The following is an 18646-nucleotide window of genomic DNA, read 5'->3' as shown; positions in this document are numbered from 1 at the left end:
AAAGTTATCGACGCTTCTATCCGCGTGTCTGTTGTTGCCGAACCTTGTGTTATCAGATTTCATCGCGTGACACGAATGGTGTAGAACTTTGTGGAAGACAGGCGGGTCCCATCAGTTAATCTGGAACATTCGACGACTGATGTATAAAAGCCGACGCGCTTGACCCGCTGATCAGATTTTCGACGATCGCCGACTGTGTTCGCCGCTACCGTTGTGCTTTAAGTGTAGCCTGTTTTGTGGGCACAGGTTCGCCCAATAGATCACGAAGAAGGACGTATACCCCCTTCCACGGATAGACGACGCATTGGATCGGCTTTGCAACGCTAAGTACTTCTCCTCGATGGACCTCAAGTCTGGCTATTGGCAAATAGAAGTCGACGAAAGAGATCGCGAAAAGACCGCCTTCATCACCCCAGACGGCCTCTACGAGTTCAAGGTTATGCCATTTGGACTGTGCTCGGCGCCTGCAACGTTCCAGCGCGTGATGGACACGGTTTTAGCGGAATTGAAATGGCAGACCTGTCTCGTTTACTTGGATGACGTCGTTGTATTCGCCGGTAATTTCGACGATCACCTTAGGCGGCTTGCCACAGTACTAGAGGCTATCAAGTCATCAGGGCTCACTCTGAAGCCAGAAAAATGCCGCTTCGCTTACGACGAGCTTCTGTTCCTAGGCCACGTCATCAGTAAATCCGGAGTACGCCCCGACCCGCAGAAAACAGCTGCCATCGCAAAGTTCCCGCAGCCCACCGACAAGAAGGCAGTGCGTAGATTCCTTGGCATGTGTGCCTACTACAGGCGCTTTGTCAAGGACTTTTCACGCATCGCCGAGCCGTTGACACGACTAACTAAATGTGATTTTGAGTTCAAGTGGGAAACTCCGCAGGCCGACGCATTTCAAGAACTCAAACGACGCATGCAGTCGCCGCCGGTACTTGCACACTTCGACGAGGACGCCGATACTGAAATCCACACTGACGCCAGTAGCCTAGGCCTCGGTGCCGTCCTAGTGCAGAGGAAAGTCGGATTTGAACGGGTGATATCTTATGCTAGCCGGTCGCCGTCAAAAGCGGAATGCAATGATTCTACGACTTAAAGGAATGCCTCACCCTCATTTAGGCTAGAACAAAATTCCGCCGTTGCCTCTATGGCAGGCCATTCAATGTCGTCAGCGACCATCGCGTGTTGTGTTGGCTAGCTAACTTAAAGGACTCTTCAGGATGGCAGGCGCGGTGGAGCCTCAGACTACAAGAATACGACATCACTGTAACCTACAAGTCCGGACGAAAACACTCCGATGCCGATTGCCTATCACGTGCCCCCATTGACCCGCCGCCGCAAGATGACGAAGATGACGACGCCTTCCTTGGCATGATAAGCGCAGAAGACTTCGCTGAGCAGCAACGGGCAGACCCGGAGCTAAAAGGCCTGGTGGAATATTTGGAAGGGCACACCGACGTTGTCCCCAGGGCATTTGAGCGCGGGCTATCTTCCTTCACGCTTCAAAACAATCTCCTCGTGAAGAACTTTCCACCAGTCCGCGCCAACTACCTTCTTGTTGTCCCGTCAGGACTTCGTCCAGAAGTATTGCACGCCCTACATGACGATCCGACCGCTGGACACTTCGGTTTTTCCCGGACACTCTCGAGGATACAACAAAAGTATTATTGGCCGCGCCTGACCGCCGACGTCGCCCATTATGTCAGAACATGCCGAGACTGTCAGCGACGTAAGACACCACCGACAAGGCCAGCCGGATTACTACAGCCAATCGAGCCTCCTTGCCGACCATTCCAGCAGATCGGGATGGACTTGCTGGGACCCTTTCCGACGTCAACAACCGGAAATAAGTGGATCGTCGTGGCGACAGACTACCTCACCCGCTTCGCAGAAACTAAAGCACTGCCGAAAGGTAGCGCAGCCGAAGTGGCGAAATTTTTTGTCGAAAACATCCTGCTTCGACATGGCGCCCCAGAAGTCCTCATCACCGACAGAGGAACGGTCTTTACAGCGGAGCTCACCCAAGCCATTCTGAAATACAGTCAGACAAGGCACAGGAGGACCACGGCCTACCACCCGCAGACGAATGGCCTTACGGAGCGGCTGAATAAGACCCTCGCCGACATGCTAGCGATGTACGTCGACGTCGAACACAAGACCTGGGATGCCGTACGTAACATTTGCTTACAACACGGCGGTGCAAGAAACAACACAGATCACGCCTTTTAAGCTGGTTTACGGCAGGAACACGACGACGACGCTCGACGCCATGCTGCCCCACGTCACTGACGAAGAGAATGTTGACGTCGCTAGCTATCTCCAGCGCGCCGAAGAAGCCCGACAGCTCGCCCGCCTACGGATCAAGAACCAACAGAGGACCGACAGCCGACACTACAACCTCCGACGACGCTTTGTCGAGTACCAGCCCGGTGACCGTGTTTGGGTTTGGACACCGATACGCCGACGAGGACTCAGTGAGAAACTACTCCGACGCTATTTCGGACCCAACAAGGTCATCCGACGTATTGGCGCTCTGGACTATGAGGTGGTGCCAGACGGCATTTCGCACTCACAGCGGCGCTGCGCACGATCTGAAGTGGTCCACGTGGTGCGCCTTAAACCATTTTACGGACGCTGATGAACTTCCTTAGTTTGTTGTTTTCTTTGCTACGAGTGCTTTTCTTTGTTACTTTCGTTTGTTTGCAGCATCGGGTCGATGCTTTTTAAGAGGGGGGTAATGACACGTGTACTTATCTTTATCGGGCAACCACGTTTCGCCGCTTAACAACTGTAATCGAAGAGCGAGGGACACGCCTGCATGTATCCGACGTTTCTGGAAAGTTATCGACGCTTCTATCCGCGTGTCTGTTGTCGCCGAACCTTGTGTTATCAGATTTCATCGCGTGACACGAATGGTGTAGAACTTTGTGGAAGACAGGCGGGTCCCATCAGTTAATCTGGAACATTCGACGACTGATCTATAAAAGCCGACGCGCTTGACCCGCTGATCAGATTTTCGACGATCGCCGACTGTGTTCGCCGCTATCGTTGTGCTTTAAGTGTAGCCTGTTTTGTGGGCACAGGTTCGCCCAATAAAAGCTAGTTTTGTCTTTCACAGTACTGCTACTGTGTTCTTTCTTCACCGTCACTACCACGTGACAATACGCTGCTAGCTGCTTCGTGCGCTGTGGTCGCGCCGTTGCGCGTCTGCGATGTTCTTTTCATGCGAGTATTATCCGAATCAAGCCAATTTTCTGCTCTCTGCATTCAGTGAGCACAGCCTGAATGCGTTCTCTCTCCGCGTAGAGATGAAAAGCGCAGTGGGGTGACCAAGCTAAAGGCACGACTATAGCCTGGCGTAACGCTGACGCGTTCGACGCCGGGTACAGCTACGTTACGTCGGCGGAAATTTGTACCCCTGCACTTGTACACTTGTACCCCTGCACTGCGGCCATAACCGATAGTGGCGCTACTGTCGGCCACGGTTAACGCGTTTTTAATGCTCCTACTTCATCGCTCGCTGCCTCGCGTTAACCAAACGCCCACTCTCTTAATCTAGCTACGTTAGAATACGGTGCCGTACACCGAGTCAACCAAGCATGCATTTACCGCCACCTGTAGTAAAGGATGATGAATAGCTGAGGCTCGGCTGAAGTGGCTCGAAGTGCTTGTAAAGTCATGGTAGGACCGGCCAGACCCCAGCTGCACTAAAGATTTTTCGGTTTCGCTATGGCGGCGTCGCATTCCAGCATCGCTTGCTGCCGCATCCTACACCATGGCCGCCGCGTCGCCTTCTCCTTCATGACAAATGCAGCGTGCGGTTCCTACTGACGGCGTTTATAGCGCAGTGTCAGAAAGGCTTTCAGTCATCTACTTCGACGCGCCCGATGTAGAAACGCGCGGAACCTCTCGAAGATGATGCACCACCAGAAATGATCGGTCGGAGATATTGCCTGCGAGTATAACTTAGCTTTGCTTTTCTTGCGCCATTGCAGCTTATTGTACTCGTACTTATAGTCATCCCAAGAAAACGTTTGACAAGATTACACTGCATGGTTAAATGACTGGTACTAGCGAAATATACCCTGTTCAGCTTCTAAAAGTGTAGTTCACGTGCTTTGTGTGGCATGGCTGGTCTGGGTCGCGCTTGCCTGCTGTGTCGCCGTAAACGCTTGCCATTGGAAAGCTGGAAAAGTACGTGTTCTGCCTTCCTATGCGCACTGTTGTGTACTGCGCAGCCATCGCTCGTGTTCGAATGCATATTCGAGCACCCTACGGCTGCGCAAAGCGCCGGCATTCTTGCCACCGCTCAAGTCACGCGCGCATGGAGAAAGCATGCCGAGAGAGACGCGTCAACTTGTCAACGTTGAGCGAGTGACGCGCCTGGGCGCCTAGGTGAAACTGGGAGGCCAGTGGTAAGGCCGGGTTCTGGCACTTGGGCCATTTGCGTATCACTGCCGCTGACCAAGAGGTACCCGCGTGATCTGCCTGATATCCAACTTTCCCAGGTTAATGGATGGCTGGATAGATTGATGGATGTATGCTATGATCATCCCCTTTAAAACGGGGTGGTTGGTTGCGCCACCAAGTTCTTGTTATCGTTCTTGTCCTACCTATGTCGCAAACGAAAAAAAGAACAATGAATTCCCATAACCAAACATTCTAAACCTCTATTGCGAACTTTGTTTCTGTACGCCTCCGTTGTTTGTTATTCCCATACTTTTCTTCCACCAATATTCCAATTGCCTCTTACTAATCTCTATTGCGAACACGTTTACTCTCGCCCTGCTCTCGCTCAAACCAAGGTCTTCAAGGAGGCCAGAGGTGCCTAAATCGACCACCGACCAGATATCTTCAATTCTAATAAAACATGCGCCATCGTTGTCCTAGATTTGCCGCAGCAAGCACATGCTTCTTCTTCTTTATTCCTTATTAGTGCGTGTTCTAAGGCATCCTAACAATACTTCCACCGAAAGGCTGCTGGGATTAGGGGTGCACAACACCTTGGAAGAACTGCGGAAGGCACACTTGGCGATGCAACTCAGTAGACTTTCCAAAACGATAGTAGGGAGGGATATATTGGAAGGGATCGGCATTGGAGTTGATCCTCCAGCTGGGGACATGAAAATTCAGGTGAAGCGAGCAATGCACAAGGGCTTGCACATAAAACCTTTACCTAAAAATAAGCATCCGATACATCACGAGAACCGTAGGAAGGCAAGAGCCAGAGCTTTACATGCTAAGTACGGGAAGTACAACGGGGCAGTCTACGTAGATGTCGCCGAGTATAAGAACAAGGACGCATTTGCAGTTGCGGTGGTGGACGGGCGTGGACGCTTAGTCACCTCTGGATCAGTCAAAACCCGCTCCTCAGAAACTGCAGAGGAGGCGGCGATAGCGCTAGCTATAGGTAATACTGAAGCTGACCTGATTTTCAGCGACTCCAAAACAGCCATCCGAAATTTGGCGAGGGGCAGAATCTCTATCACAGCGGCAGGATTACTAAATCGGGCCACGGGGCGAGGGACTACGGAGGTGGAAATAGTCTGGGTACCGGCCCACTTTGGGAACCCTGGGAACGAGGCGGCTCACATGAATGCTCGAGGTTTCGTCAGCCGAGCAGGTGAGCCGGACGTTCCAGGGAGGTCCACGAGAGATGGGCTGGTGTCCTTTCACGACATTACTAACCATTACAAACTTGAGCGGAGAATTTACCCTCCACCGGACAAGCAATTGGTGAAGGCGCATGAAAGCGTCTGGCGAAGATTGCAGACGAGATCTTTCTATAACCCATACGTGTTAAACAAAATCTACCCGGACGTTCAGCCGGAATGCAAATGGCGCCAGGAACTGGCCGCCTATGACCACATATTATGGAGCTGTAGCATAGCGCCGCCACCGGCGGATATTATGCGTGATCCTTCTCTCGAGCAGTGGGAGGTCGTGTTGGCCAGCTCAGACCCGGTCGTCCAGAACAGGGCCGTGGAGTGGGCCACCCAGGTCGCCGTCAGCTATGAGCTGATGGCCATCTAGCACGGAATCGTCCGCACATGCGTTCTGACGAAAATAAAGTTTTTCCATCTATCCATCCATCTGAGGCATCCTGATCTCGCTTCAAAAAGTAAAGAGCTTCCCTTTGAGTTATCATAAATAGTTTCCTCCCTGATTTCGTTTGTTCCTGGTAAGTAGTTACTCATAGCAGGATTATTTTCCTTTGCCGCCACCCATGAGATCATCTGAGCCTCTGGTTTCCCGCTACACGTACCACAAGCGCCCCAAGCGATCGCGGCTCGAAGCTAGCGCGTTTTCAACAGAACGATCGTGTTTCTCACGAATAATTAAAAATGCAGGTCGATCATAGAAAAAGGCAGACGGCAGACATGTTCTAGGATACAGTACAAACGAGAGAAATGCAGCACTTATGCTGTGGAACGCTAGAATTTTGTTCGCACAGCGGATATTGACACAATGATGCGGGGTTCCCGCACCGCCGGACGGCGCGCGCAAAGGTTAGCGCCATGAAAGACAATGAAGCGCGTAAGCTGCACGCTCTTTTTCTGACCCACCATTAAAGAGAAGAGTCTATTTTGCAAGACTGCGTCTTCCATCTATGTTACATTTTTCTGGTGGAGGTGGGGGTACATGCTGCCACCCCCAGATCGAACACCGTCTAAAAGCTCAGCACGGAGTCCGGTTGACCTGACTCCTGCTCACGTACGGACAAGTCGTCGACTTCAACGACTGGCACCTCAGCACAAGCCTCTACCCAATCAAGTCAGAAGGATGAGTACACCAGTTCCGTTTCCTTCCTCAACCACGCCGACCGAGGTCGTCCTCAACCAGCCGCGAATCTCCACGTCCTTCCATGGGGACACCTTCGAGGATGTAGTGGACTGGTTCGATCACTTTCAACGTTCGCAGAATTCAACGGCTGGACTCCAGAGCACAAGCGGTGCAACGCCTACTTTGCCGTCGAGGACTCCACGCGAACATGGCTTGAGAACCGTGAGGCAGCCCTATCGATATGGGATGAATTCCGACAGCAGCTAATCAGCACTTACGCCAGCCTTGATCGCAAGGAGCGAGCTGAATCTGCAATTGAGGCGAGGATACAGAGGCCGAACGAAAACGTCGCAATGCTTGTCGAAGATATGTCCCGACTTTTCCGACATGTGGATCCGTCCCTGACGGATGAAAATAAGCTCAGGAACTTGATGCGTGGTCTTAAGCAAGAGTTATTCGGTGCCGTAATACGCAACCCACCAAAGACCGTTGCAGAGTTCCTCGCGGAAGCCATACCAATGGAAAAGGCACTGCAGCAGCGAACAAGGCAGCACAACCGCGACATGTCGATCCTATCGCGTGACCGTCTCGCTATACCCTTGGAGAATACCGACGCCTCATTAGGCATTAGGTTCATTAGGTTCATTGAACTCATTAGGCTTGTTTGAGAACTCCAAAAGCTTCAGGTGGCTCCGGCATCGGTACAGCGACTCGCTTTGGCTAAGGTCGTCCGGGAGGAAATTGTGCAGGCAGTCCAAGTCTCAGATAGACGCGAGACACACCACAGCATGAGGTACGGCAGCCACTACCTCCCATGTCGTATGCGGACGCTGCGCGAAGTTCATTGTCCCCGATTTTTCGCGATGTGAGCGACGTCACGGATTTTCATGGTGTGCACACTGTTGAAAAAGCAGCTGGTGACTTCAGGCCTCGCCGCACGCCATTCATGGCTGAAACACAACCACTCCGCAAGAGCGACGTATGGCGCACTACACACGGGAGGCCCTTGTTGTTCCAGTGCGGTGAAGCCGATCACCCCTACACGACGTGTCCTTACCGCCATGCTGGGCTCCATGGATTTTCACTAAATGCACCGCGCCGGCGCGATGGTAAACGCCCCCTGGAGATCGAAGCCTACCTCGCGCAGGCCAGGACCTCGTTTGCCCCATGATTTCGTGTCACACGGTCACCGTCATCCGCCCGAAACAATTCTTCCAGCCACATACTCACGCCGAGCGCAACAAGGCGCCGTTCACCCAGCCCTGCTTCCAGGGAAAACTGAGTCCAGCGACCTGCGGAGGTGAGATCGCTGACGTTGCGAACGCTGAAGATCCTTCACTAAGACGAACGCGAGATGACGTAACTGAGACGCAAAGAAAGCAGTGTAGTTCCATGTCAGTACCTTGCGACGTACCAGTTACGATAGATGACCACGAAGTCGCGGCGTTAATCGACATGGGTGTTACCTAGGGGTGTGCGAATATTCGAAATTTCGAATACGAATCGAATATTTTCCTTATTCGAAGCGTATTCGATTCGAGAAATGCATATTCGTAAATTCCCGAATATTCGAGGACGGCCGAATAATGGTCGAAGCGGCGAATATTCGGACAGACTGTGAATAATTTAGCAATTAACGAATTATATGCTTGCTCCACATTCTCCTAAAAACATGTTTATTCACTGAGAGCTTCACATGATCCGCTCATTATCTGTATGCTCTACATCAAGATGGCAAGTTGGGCCAGTTTGTTGGGATTCATAGTAAGGTTCGTTACAGCGCAACACAAAACAGGGCCAAAAGAAGGTACAAAACGACGACACAGCGTTACAGCACTGTGATCTTAAGTGCTGTACCGAACCTTACTATGAATGTGTACGCTCTGTTCTAGTCTATCTGCATCAGGCCCGTGAGACATGATCAGTTTCGATTGTTTTTTACCAAGCTTTATTCCAGGGCTCTTTCATAACAATATATGATGTACTTTCGGGCTTTGTAAGTATGCGCAATAAAATATGCACCTAGAAAATGTTACCTGGACAAATGTGGTCACAGTGCATAGAGAGCCCTTACTTTCTGAACATGTTGAGCAGTATATTTTCCTTCGCGATAATCTGTAACAAGCGTTTACCTGACAGAGCATTACCTGACATTACCTGAGTGCATTACCTATAATGAGTGCCTCTTTAACCTGAAGCAGCCTCGTAAAATGCAATATTATTTTTAAAATGGTAATGAAGCTATTGTTACCTCGTTTTGCAATTTTTTAATACTACACATATATTCGATATTCGATTCGATATTCCAAGACAGTTTTTCTCCTTATTCGTATTCGATTCGTATTCGAAAATTTCAATATTCGCACACCCCTAGTGTTAACACATCTGATATAAGCCAGAATATCACGTGTGTACTGAACAAGGTTTCGACGCACTGGACCGGAACTCAGACTCGCACTGCAGGAGGGCACCTCATAACTCCAATTGGCCTGTACACGGCACGAGTCAGCATTTGGGGCTTCACGTACATCGGCGACTTCGCCATTCATCCTGAATGTTCAAAGGATCTTATACTCGGCATGGATTTCCTTCAGGCGAACGGTGTCATCATCGACCTGCAAGAGTCTACAGTCAGCTTCGCTACTACGCGAACAGTAAGACAACGACCCTGACATCGCGCTTCGCGTAGCTGATGATCACGTCACGTTGCCACCCAAGAGCAGCAGGCTTACCCTTGTCAGATGCGACATGGAGGATGACGCCGATGGAATTGCTGAGGCATACATGCCTCTGCTTCTTCAGCGCCACATTCGCATAGCCAGATGGCTTCTTCAGGGGAAAAACAAGTGTTCAGTCGTTTTGCTACCAAAATTTAGCAACGAGTATCAGCACGTACCACGAGGAACGACAATAGCATTTCTTCGCGAAATCATTGATGTAACTGACATTGACACATTGGAAACCGCATCGTCTCAGCAAGCTGAGTTACCCAGCCTAAAGGAACGGATTCACGCTAACGCCACTCAGCCCGACCATCAGAAATGCCGTCTACTGAGTCTCCTGAATGAATTTGCGGACTGTTTTTCAACGTCACCCAATGTGCGGCGCACGTCCATCACAAAGCACAGCATTATTACGGACGAGTCCGCACGTTTTCTTCGTCAGCACCCTTAGAGAGTGTCTCCAGTGGAAGGGGAAGCGATGAAGCATGAGGCAAAAGAAATGCTCCAAAACGACGTGATCCAGACGTCCAGAAGCCAGTGGGCCTCCTTTGTAGTGTTAGTCACAAAGAAAGACAAGACACTACGCTTCTGTGTAGATTACAAAAAGTTGAACAGTGTCACCAAGCGCGATGTTTATCCGTTGCCACGCATCAACCACGCATTGGATCGTCTACAACATGCCAAGTTTTTTTCTTCGTTGGATCTTAAATCAGGGTATTGGCAAATTGAAGTTGATTAAGAGGATCGTGAAGAAAGAGCATTTGTGACACCTGATGGCAGGTACGTACGCAGGATTTTATTTGTTGTGTAGCGATGGGTGGTTACCAGTCCCGTACAACCGCGTAGAGCGCAGGGTGCTGCGGTTCTAGACGTACTGCACCCACCGCGGAAGGTTAGAAAGCCGCCCAAACCCCCCCCCCCCATTAGCAAAGTAGGGAAGTGGCTACGCCAGGCGGCTCAATTGATAACTGTAGAGGCGTCATTCAAACTACACAGCATTATTCTCCACTTCCAGCTACGTTTTTTCTACCTCATTTTCAATAAAAAGATGTTGATTCATAAATATTTTCTCTAACAATTTTCGCTTTTCCTCCCTGTTTGGTTGTTGCCTTGGCTTTCTGCCTTAGTAAATCGCTTATTTCTCATCTCCTTGCGACTCTTGTTCCCAATTGCCAATTCTGCACGAAAAGCAATGTACAATAAGCGAAACACCAGACGCGGTAACGGGTGACAGTCATTGCTTGTGGATTGAACGGTTATTGCAGGGTCTGTGATGCGCGCTGTTTCGCAATATTTTATTTTCCACCTTATCTAACCCATATCGTGGGTATATGGCTCCGAGGATCTGCCAGCGTTGCGGCGCGCCGTCAGTCGAGGAAATAAGGAAGCAAACGGAAAAGTTAAACGCAACTGGCGTTTTCTCCGGCCACAACTCGTTCCACGAGCATACAGACGAGCTTACTACCAACCGAATCCATTTCCTCTTCCTGGCCCCTAGAACAGTCTAAACAAAGAAAGTTGAACTAACAAAGCAACAGAGATGCGCATGATTGTTGAATACATGGTGACATAAAAATTATGTTCGGCATTAAAAATGAAATATGATAATTAAAACTGTAAACTACGCCCTGCCTGCTGCAATAGGTGGTGACAAATGAATTCATCTTGAGTTAATCGTGCGGGCATGGAATCGATGAGAAAACTGGCCTCCACATGCCACGAGATACAGATAACTACCTACCGTCGGAGAGGAGTGAAAACGTTGACAACCATTCCACTCTGTGAAGCTGGAATGGCAGCGAAAGCTGACGAAAGTGAAAGCTCTCAAACGAAAAGCAAAGTGTTTGACCTCCGCTGCAGGTCGGCCTGAAGATAGTGCAATACTGGGCCCACCCGCCGTGGAGTAAAGCAGGCATTAAGAGCACCCCATACGTAGGCTGATCCCGAAGATATTGCAATACCGGGCCCACCCGTGGCGGAGGTGAAGCAGGCAGTAAGATCTCCCCACACGTACGCCGATCCCGAAGATATTGCAATACCGGGCCCACGCGCGGTGGAGGTGAAGCAGGCATTAAGAGCTCCCCATAGTAGGCCGATCCCGAAGATATTGCAATACTGGGCCCAGCCGCGGCGGGCGTGAAGCAGGCATTACGAACTCCCCATAGTAGGCCGATCTCGAAGATATTGCAATACTGCGCCCACCCGCGGTGGACGTGAAGCAGGCATTACCAACTCCCCATACGAAGGCGGATCCCGAAGATATTGCAACACCGAGCCCACCCGCGGTGGAGGTGAAGCAGCAATGAACAACATTCCAAACGAAGGCCGACCCCGAAAATAATGCAATACTGGGCCCACCCGCGGTGGAGATGAAGCAGGTATTAAGAACTCCCCATACGTTGGCTCATCCCGAAGATATTGCAATACTTGGCCCACCCGCGGTGGAGATGAAGCAGGCATTAAGAACTCCCCATACGTAGGCCGATCCAGAAAATATAACAATGCCGGGCCCACCCGTGGAGGAGGTAAAACAGGCATTCGGACCTCCCCATACGTAGGCCGATCCCGAAGCTATTGCAATACCGGGCCCACCAGCGGTGGAAGGGAAGCAGGCATTCATACCTCCCCATACGTAGGCCGATCCCGAAGATATTGCAATACCGGTCCCACCCGCGGTGGTGGTGAAGCGGCATTAACAACTCCCCATACGTAGGCCGATCCCGAAGATATTGCAATACCAGGCCCACCCGCGGCGGAGGCGAAGGAGGCATTAGGAACTCCCGATACGTAGGCCAGGCCGGAAAGGCCGCCATTGGAATCTGAACCTGGCAACGTTTAACGCTAGAGCGTCATCTAGTGATGCGAGTCTAGCAGTGCTGGTGGAGGAATTACAGGGCAGTAAATTGGATATAATAGGGCTCAGTGAAGTTAGGAGGACAAATGAAGCATATACAGTGCTAAAAAGCAGGCACGTCGTGCGCTACCGCGGCTTAGCGGAAAGGCGAGAACTAGTAGTCGGATTCCTGATTAATAAGAATATAGCTGGTAACGTACAGGAATTCTATAGCATTAACGAGAGGGTGGCAGGTCTTGTTGTGAACCTTAATAAGAGGTACAAATTGAAGGTCGTACAGGTGTACGCCCCTACATCCATTCATGATGACGAGGAAGTCGAAAGCTTCTATGAAGACGTGGAATCAGCGATGGGTAAGGTCAAAACAAAATACACTGTACTGATGGGCGACTTCAATGCCAAGGTAGGCAAGAAGCAGGCTGGAGACAAGGCAGTGGGGGAACATGGCATAGGCACTAGAAATAGCAGGGGAGAGTTATTAGTAGAATTTGCAGAACAGAAAAAGATGCGGATAATGAATACCTTCTTCCGCAGGCGGGATAGCTGAAAGTGGACGTGGAGGAGCCCGAATGACGAGACTAGAAATGAAATAGACTTTATACTCTACGCTAACCCTCGCTTCATACAAGATGTGGACGTGCTCGGCAAGGTTCGCTGCAGTGACAATAGGATGGCAAGAACTCGAATTAGCCTAGACTTGAGGAGGGAGCAGAAGAAACTAGTACATAAGAAAAAAGATCAATGAGTTAGCGGTAAGAGGGAAAATAGAGGAATTCCGGACCAAGCTACAGAACAGGTATTCGGCTTTAACACAGGAAAATCACCTTAGTGTTGAAGAAATGAGCGACAATCTTATGGACATCATTAAGGAGTCTGCAATAGAAGTCGGTGGCAACTCCGTTAGACAGGATACCGGTAAGCTATCGCAGGAGACGAAAGATCTGATCAAGAAACGCCAATGTATGAAAGCCTCTAACCCTACAGCTAGAATATAACTGGCAGAACTTTCCAAGTTAACCAACAAGCTTAAGACAGCTGACATAAGGAAGTATAATATGGATAGAATTGAACATGTTCTCAGGAACGGAGGAAGCCTAAAAGCAGTGAGGAAGAAACTACGAATAGGCAAGAATCTGATGTATGCGTTAAGAGACTAATCCGGCAATATCATTACTAATATAGATGAGATCGTTCAAGTGGCTGAGAAGTTCTATAGAGATATATACAGTACCAAAGGAGCCCACGACGATAATGGAAGAGAGAACAGTCCAGAGGAATTTGAAATTCCACAAGTAACGCCGGAAGAAGTAAAGAAAGCCTTGGAAGCTATGCAAAGGGGGAAGGCAGCTGGGGAGGTTCGGCTAACAGCAGATTTGTTGAAGGATGATGGGCAGATTGTTCTAGAAAAAGTGGCCACCCTGTATACGCAATGCTTTATGACTTCGAGCGTACCGGAATCTAGGAAAAACGCTAACATACTCCGAATCCATAAGAAAGGGGTTGCCAAAGACTTGAAAAATTATGCACCGATCAGCGTACTGTCCCTTCCCTGCAAAGTATTTACTAAGGTAATTGCAAAGAGCATCAGGAACACCTTAGACTACCGTCAACCAAAGGACCAGGCAGGATTCCAGAAAGACTACGCAATAATACACCATATTCACACTATCAATCAGGTGATAGAGAAATGTGTGGAATATAACCAGCCCTTATATATAGCTTTCATTGATTACGACAAAGCGCTTGAATCAGTCGAAACCTCAACAGTCACGGAGGCATTGCGGAATAAGGGTGTAGACGAGCCGTATGTAAATATACTGAAAGATATCTATAGCGGCTCTACAGCCACCGTTGTCCTCCATAAAGAAAGCAACAAAACTTCAATAAAGAAAGCCGTCAGGCACGGAGATACGATCTCTCCAATGCTATTCACAGCGTGTTTACAGGATGTATTCAGAGACCTGGAATGGGAAGAATTGGGTATAGCAGTTAATGGAGAATACGTTAGTAACTTGAGATTCGCTGATGATATTGCCTTGCTTGGTAACTCAGGGGACAAATTGCAATGCATGCTCACCGAACTTGAGAAGCAAAGCCGAAGGGTGGGTCTAAAATTATTCTGCAGAAAACTAAAGTAATGTTTAACAGTCTCGGAAGAGAACAGCAGTTTACGATAGGTAGCGAGGCACTGGAAGTGGTAAGGGAATACGTCTACTTGGGACAGGTAGCGACTGCGATCCAGATCATCAGACTGAAATAAGCAGAAGAATAAGAATGGGCTGGGGTAAAGGCACCCCAGCCCATTCTTATTCTTCTGCTTATTTCTTATTCTCAGACCATGAACAGCAGGTTGCCAATTTCCCTCAAGAGAAAAGTATATAAAAAGTATATAACTGTGTCTTACCAGCACTCACGTACGGGGCAGAAACCTGGAGGCTTACAAAAAGGGTTCTACTTAAATAGAGGACGACGCAACGAGGTATGAATGAATGATAGGTTTAACGCTAAGAGCTAAGAAAAGAACAGATTGGGTGAGGGAACAAACGCGAGTTAATGATATCTTAGTTGAAATCAAGAAAACGAATTGGGCATGGGTAGGACATGTACTGAGGAGGGAAGATAACCGATGGTCATTAAGGGTTGCGGACTGGATTCCAAGGGAAGGGAAGCGTAGCAGTGGGCGGCAGAAAGTTTAGTGGGCGGATGAGATCAAGAAGTTTGCAGGGACGACATGGCCACGATTAGTACATGACAGGGGTAGTTGGAGAAGTATGGGAGAGGCCTTTGCCCTGCAGTGGGCGTAACCAGGCTGGTGCTGCTGTTCATGGTGATGATGATGATGATACGTAGGCCAATACCGACGATATTGCAATACCGCGCCCACCCACGGTGGAGGTAAAGCAAGTGTTACGAACTCCCCATACGTAGGCCGATCCCGAAGATATTGCAATACCGGGCCGATCCGCGGTGGAGGTGAAGGAGGCATTAAGAACTATCCATAGTAGTCCGATCCCGAAGATATTGCAATACTGGGCCGACCCAAGGCGAAGGCGAAGCAGGCAGTAAGAACTCCCCATACGTAGGCCGTTTCCGATGGTATTGCAATACCGAGCCCACCTGCGGCGGAAATGAAGCAGCAATTAAAAAGTTTCCAAACGTAGGCCGACCCCGAAGATAGTGCAATATCGGGCCCACCCACGGCGGAGGTGAAGCAGGCATTGAGAACTTTCCATACGTAGGCCGATCCCAAAGATATAACAATGCCGGGCCCGCCGACGGCGGAGGTGAAGGAGGTATTCAGACCTCCCCATACGTAGGCCGTTCTCGAAGATATTGCAATACCGGGCCCACCTGCGGCGGAGGTGAAGCAGGCATTCAGTTCTCCCCATACCTAGGCCGTTTCCGAAGATATTGCAATACCGGGCCCACCCACGGTGGCGATGAAAGAGGCATTAAGAACTCCCCATACGTAGGCCGAACCCGAAGATATTGCAATACCGGGCCCACCCGCTGCGGAGGTGAAGCAGGCATGAAGAACTCCCCATACGTAGGCGGAACCCGAAGATATTGCAATACCGGGGAGATCCACGGTGTAGGTGAAGGAGGCATTAAGAACTACCCATAGTAGTCCGATCCCGCAGATATTGCAATACTGGGCCGACCCAACGCGAAGGTGAAGCAGGCATTAAGCAGGCATTACTCCCCATACGTAGGCCGTTTCCGAAGGTATTGAAATACCGGGCCCACCCGTGGTGGAGGCGAAGCAGAAATTAAGAACATTCCAAACGTACGCCAGCCCCGAAGATATTGCAATATCGGGCCCACCCACGGCGGAGGTGAAGCAGGCATTGAGAACTCCCCATACGTAGGCCGATCCCAAAGATATAACAATGCCAGGCCCACCCGTGGCGGAGGTGAAGGAGGCATTCAGTTGTCCCCATAACTAGGCCGTTCCCGAAGATATTGCAATACCGGGCCCACCCGCGGCGGAGGTGGAGCAGGCATTAAGAACTCCCGATACGTAGGCCGAACTCGAAGATATTGCAATACCGGGCCCACCCGCGGCGGAGGTGAAGCAGGCATTAAGAACTTCCTACACGTAGGCCGATTATTAAGATATAGCAATGCCGGGCCGATCCTCGGCGGAGGTAAATAAGGCGTGAAGCACCCCGCATAAGTGAGCGAGCCCCGAAAATAGTGCAGCGCCGGGCCTACCCGCGGCAAAGGTGAAGCTGGCGTTAAGCACTCCCCATAGGTAGGCCGATCCCGAAGATTCCAAAGGGCGCGCGTTATAGGTTCCCGAGTCCACAGGGGTATGTGCCATTGATCTTGGATCCTTTTTGCATAGCAGCAGGTTCGGCCCGCATGAAGATTCTTTCTGTCACTTGTTACTCACACACAGCTTTCGCTGTAAAACGCAGCAAAATGTTGACCACCGAGTAGATTGATTTGTCGACGCTTTAGGAATGTGTGTGAGGAGTGGTATACGTGCCTTGAGCGGATAGGGGAGGGGGGGGGGGGTATGCAGCTTAATTTTGGGGGGGAGGGCGGGTCCCCCTCCCTGGGTACGTGCCTGCCTGATGGGTTTTATGAGTTCAAAGTACTCCCCTTTGGTCTCTCTTCCGCACCTGCCACCTTTTAGCGGATGATGGATACCGTGCTTGCTGAACTGAAATGGCAAACCTGCCTCGTATACTTGGACGACGTCGTCGTGCTCTCGAGCACGTTTGATGATCATCTCACACGACTCGAGAGTGTGCTCGCTGCAATCCGTATTGCCGGCCTCACCATCAAGTCTGAGAAATGCTACTTCGGGTTCCAAGAGCTCAAATTTCTTGGCCATGTCGTTGGTCCGCAAGGCGTCCAACCAGACCCCGCCAAGTTCGCTGCCGTCGCCGAGTTTTCACCACTCACAGACAAAAAGGCTGTCCAACGCTTCCTTGGTTCGTGCGCAAATTAGAGGCGCTTCATCGAGGGATTCTCGAGAATTGCTGAGCCTCTGACACGGCTTACACGCCACAATGTGCCTTTCATTTGGGCGGACGAGCAGCAGCAGCCCTATTGCAAAAACCAGCGTCTTCCAGTGTGAAACGAGCGTGTTTTTGGCACTGGGTCGCACTGAGTACGCTGGCGCTCGCTGGGACTCACTGGGACACCAGTGAGAACGCTAGATAAGAGCTGGGTCACACTGGAAGAGACGCTGGTTCCACTGCCATGACGCTGGCGCGCACTGGTTTGTGCTGTGCAGGCGCCGGTTCCCGCTGCAGTTCGCTGGTTCACACTAGAAAGTGCACCGGTTGTGTTTGTGCCGCGCTAGTTGCAGTACGCAAGGACGAGCGCTGCTCAATATTAAATACTTTATACAATTTCATCGCTTGATACTCGTCTCTTGTCCTAAATAACGCTATATCTTGAGGTCATAAAAGCCTATTTCATGTCGCAGCTCGGAATGAAGGTGCGTGAGCAGCCCTGTCATTTGCATTTGACACTGAAGATCACTTTCGTTTTTTTCATTTTCCCTTTTCACTGAGGGGGATAGCTAAATTCTTGAACGGAATCATGCAAACGAAGAGGCCGCCGAGTTTTTTAGTTGTTCGCACGTAACATATGACTGGGAGTTGTCGCTGTTGTCGTAGTTTTCTGGAGTGGACATGAAATGAAGAAGTTCTTCTGACGCGCGCGAACGGACCCCGAGTTCGAAGCCTATCGCTGACTGATATTATCGCACCGATGACAAAGCTGAGGTGATTCGTGCACTTCCACTTTCCCTATTGTACAAAAAAGTTATGAGGCTCAAATACACACATTTTGGCTTTCGCCAGTTTCCCGCGCCGAGATCGGTCCCCACCTAAGCTTAGGCCTAGCGTATCCGCCGAGTCCGTCTTCACGCTATCGGCGCGTCTAGGCTCCTGAAACAAGAAATCGAACAAGGATAAATCACACTATATTTCAGCTTTCGCATCGGTGTTCTTAAACAATTTTTTTTCATGTCTACAGTGCCAGCACAAGGAGCGATGACCGACGATGTGACGCGTCATAAACATAGGCATATGTGCTATCACCGAAGGCTGCCAGCTCTAGCCTGCGCTTCTCTGACGAAGATATATGACTAGACAGACGTGTTGACTGAAGGGCATCGCTTAACTAAGGAAACATTGCATATCCATCACGTGAAGAACAAGAAACGGCTATCCAAATCGGCGATAACAGCCTATACAGCGCCCTGGTTCGGCGGTTCATTTAGGATTTTTTCCGAAGTTAAAATACCAATCGCAAGTGAAAATAG

General features: G+C 50.2%; 1 protein-coding gene across 2 annotated transcripts in view; it reads right to left on the bottom strand.

The window, feature by feature from the left end:
- LOC135895854 (uncharacterized) overlaps positions 1–18288 on the bottom strand; it is a 51058-nt gene extending 32770 nt beyond the window's left edge. Inside the window, exon 1 of one of the 2 annotated variants that reach the window (XM_065424052.2) lies at positions 18166–18288. The gene's annotated coding sequence lies outside the window, so the exon portion shown is untranslated. The remainder of the gene's footprint in view (positions 1–18165) is intronic. The other variant, XM_065424051.2, reaches the window with a different exon arrangement.
- Positions 18289–18646: the final 358 nt, after the last annotated feature.

The sequence above is a fragment of the Dermacentor albipictus genome, chromosome 2, assembly GCF_038994185.2.
Source record: "Dermacentor albipictus isolate Rhodes 1998 colony chromosome 2, USDA_Dalb.pri_finalv2, whole genome shotgun sequence".
Classification (NCBI taxonomy): Eukaryota; Metazoa; Arthropoda; class Arachnida; order Ixodida; family Ixodidae; genus Dermacentor; species Dermacentor albipictus.
Note: the sequence above shows the minus strand (reverse complement) of the source record. Positions and strands in the feature narration are given on the sequence as shown.